General features: G+C 38.7%; 1 long non-coding RNA gene across 2 annotated transcripts; it reads left to right on the top strand.

Annotated features, from left to right (window-relative positions):
• Positions 1-54: 54 nt before the first annotated feature.
• LOC123980961 lies at positions 55-2,742 on the top strand. 2 transcript variants are annotated; one of them, XR_006827619.1, is made up of 3 exons: positions 55-1,279; positions 1,974-2,049; positions 2,543-2,742. It is a non-coding gene; the product is annotated as an uncharacterized LOC123980961 (long non-coding RNA). The 2 variants fall into 2 exon arrangements; XR_006827618.1 differs by having other exon boundaries at positions 1,916-2,049.
• The last annotated feature ends 582 nt before the right edge of the window (positions 2,743-3,324 follow it).

Raw genomic sequence — 3,324 nt, 5'->3', positions numbered from 1 at the left:
ACCACTTGAGCAAGTCAAAACAATTAAATTTCTTGGGGTTTGGTTTGATGAGAAGCTCACCTGGAATACTCATTTAGACAAAGTTAAGAACAAGTGTAAAAAGGTCATCAATATACTTTGTTGTCTGTCAGGACAAGAGTGGGGAGCAAGCAGAGCAGCTCTACAAAATATATACTGGGCACTCATGAGATCCGTTTTTGACTATGGATGTGTAGCGTACATGTCAGCAGCAGAATCAAACCTTAAGAAGTTAGATGTATTACAGGCTCAGGCCTTGAGAATTTGCAGTGGATCAGTCAGAACATCTCCTCTGTCAGCAATGCAGGTGGAAATGGGAGAAATGCCGTTAAGAATCAGGCGAGTAAAGTTAATGTTGGCATACTGGGTTAATCTCCAGGGGCAATGTGATTCTCAATGACATATTCCTTATATTGTACAGGATGGAGCTAAAAGGTTTATCCACATGCTTCCTTTGGGTTCCTGCTCATGTTGGTGTGGAGGGAAATGAGCAGGTGGATATTCTGGCCAAAGGAACACTCAAAATCAAACATGTAGACCTAAAAACCCCATTAACTAAAGATGAAGCTAAGACATTTATCAGGACCTATGCACAGTCAGTTTGGCAGGAGCATTGTGACAATAGTGAAACTGGAAGGTATAATGTACAGAGACCGGTTGGTGCCGGAAGGACGGTGGGCTGGAAACATAGGGAAGAAAATATAATCACTCGTCTGAGAATAGGACATACAGGTCTCAACCTTTCGTTATATAAAATAGGTAAGCACCCAACTGGGAAATGTATATATTGTAACCAACTAGAAACGGTTGAACATGTTTTCCTTCAGTGTAGGAGACACACTATCAAGAGGGAATGCCTCTTTCAGTCATTACGGAAGGCAAAACATCATGATATCTCATTGACAGGTCTCTTGGGGAAAACAGCAGGCCAGATATATTGTCATATAATTAAGTTTCTTAAAGAAATTGAGTTAGAAAAAAGAATTTCATTTATGTTTGTTTTTTGTTTGTTTTTGTTTTGTTTTGTTTATTTCATTTATTTCCTGCTTAATCTCTCGTTCCACACTCCAGTCCAGCTTGTGGCGGTAATGCACTGTTAAACTGGTTTGCCAACCGCCATTAAACCCTAAAGAAGAAGAAGAAGAAAAACCTCATCCTGTCACACCTGTAAGAAAGGATGTAACGGTGAAAAGCAAATGCAGCCAAGAGCAGCCAGCTAACGCTACATTAGCTCGGATCTGCTGCTGTTTGCTTCATAACGGTCAGTATAGATTTTTTGTCTTTTATCGATACTCAGGTTCACAGCTTCTCCACCTCTTAGTCGCTGTAACTAACCTGACCCACATAATATACAATTTTGCAGCTAAATGGCAACAATAACACAGAAGAAGAGCCATCCTCTAACACTACAGTACTTACTAACTCTTTAATTAGTGTGCAGTGGTCAGCTGGGTGACTAAATAAAGTACATTTCTATATATTATATGTGAAAATCAAATCAGAGGAGGTAATACTGCTCTCTGGCTTAACAATCTATACAGTAAACATTTTGTAAAATTTATAACAACAAAATTTGTTACACCTCTGGGATTTGTATGGTTCAACACAAGATTCTTCGATGAAGGCTTTGTACTGTTCAGTGAAGTGCAGGTAAATTAACTTCAAGCTCAAATGTTATTAAATGTAACATTTGTCTGTGAAGCTCCTGCCATATTTTTACTGATGCAATCACGAAATGTCTAAGGAGGGACTGCATGGGAAGGAAGCAGATAAACAAACCATTTCAGATAATCTGTGTGGATGTACAGTACGTTTGCGTCTTAATTCCCCCCTCTTTGTTCACATGAAAGTGATTAGCTGGGAGTAAGTAAATACATATGTGTCACCGCTGTGTCAGACTCTTCAGCTCATCAGTCATGGACAGAACTGTGCTGCTGGTCCTGTTGTGTCTGCAGGTTTTCCTGCTCATCACATCCTTCACTACGACACTACTGATTGACTGATTGCAAGGAGCTTTCCTGTTATAAAAAGGTTTTTGATTCAAATTGCATTTTCTCTTGCAATGTTTAGGTATAAATGTTGATCATCAACTGAGACGAAAAGAAAACGCAACACTATTTGTGTTTTTGTATTTGCAGTGTGAGGTCACAGAGATGATAAAAAAAAAGGATGATAAAAGTTTTACCGGATCATTTATCCTCATTTTCTTATAGGCAGACAAAGAAACTAGGAAACACAGAAACCTGAATTGACAACGGAATAGAATTGGATACAGCTGTAGGATAATGAGAAAATGTGCAGGCCTTCCCTCAGTAGGACCAAATGTGTTCCACTGAATCTACATCTGGAAAAATAATTATTACATATTGTCACTCTCTTAGCTCATTAATGAAAAGGATTATCAGTAGTTGAATTACAATAGTTTGTTTTTCACAGTAGTTACATTAATTCATTAATGGGTATGTGTGCTTGTGTGGAATTTAACAGTTGCTTTTGAGACTCTCTTTTTGTATATTACATACAGTATGTTACAGAATGAACTGACACCAAGTCCACTAAAGCCTCATTCCAGGTAAGAGCTTCTCTCCCATGTTATCACAAATACTCCCAGTCATATTAATACTCACATTCCTCGAGGCACAGGCCGAGGAGGTGGAGTTGCAGCTATCTTCGACTCTAGCCTACTAATCAGCTCTAAACCTAAACTAAACTATAACTCATTTGAAAGTCTTGTTCTTAGTCTTTCGCACCCAAGTTGGAAATCACTGCAACCAATTCTCTTCGTTATAGTGTACCGAGCACCTGGCCCGTATTCTGAATTCTTATCTGAATTTGCAGAGTTTTTGTCAACTTTAGTCCTTAAAACGGACAAAGTTATTATTGTAGGAGATTTTAATATTCATGTGGACGTTGAGAATGACAGCTTCAGTACTGCGTTTATCTCTTTGTTAGATTCCATTGGCTTCTCTCAGAGTGTTCATGAACCGACTCACTATTTTAACCACACCCTTGACCTTGTTTTGGTGTATGGTATTGAAATTGAACATTTAGTGGTGTTCCCACAGAATCCCTCTTTATCCGACCACTGTTTGATAACTTTTGAGTTTGTATTGCTGAACTACTCGCCATTGGGCAAAAATTTCTATACAAGATGTCTGTCTGATAGTGCTATAGCTAAATTTAAGGATGCGATTCCATCAGCTCTAAATACATTATCTAGTCACAAAGTAACGGAGGACTCCTATGCTAATTTCAGTCCCTCCCAAATCGATCATCTTGTTGATAGTGCTGCAGGCTCGCTGCGAA

Source organism: Micropterus dolomieu, linkage group LG12 (genome assembly GCF_021292245.1).
Source record: "Micropterus dolomieu isolate WLL.071019.BEF.003 ecotype Adirondacks linkage group LG12, ASM2129224v1, whole genome shotgun sequence".
NCBI lineage: Eukaryota > Metazoa > Chordata > Actinopteri > Centrarchiformes > Centrarchidae > Micropterus > Micropterus dolomieu.
The sequence above is the reverse complement of the archived record's forward strand: the minus strand, read 5'-3'. Positions and strand labels throughout refer to the sequence as shown.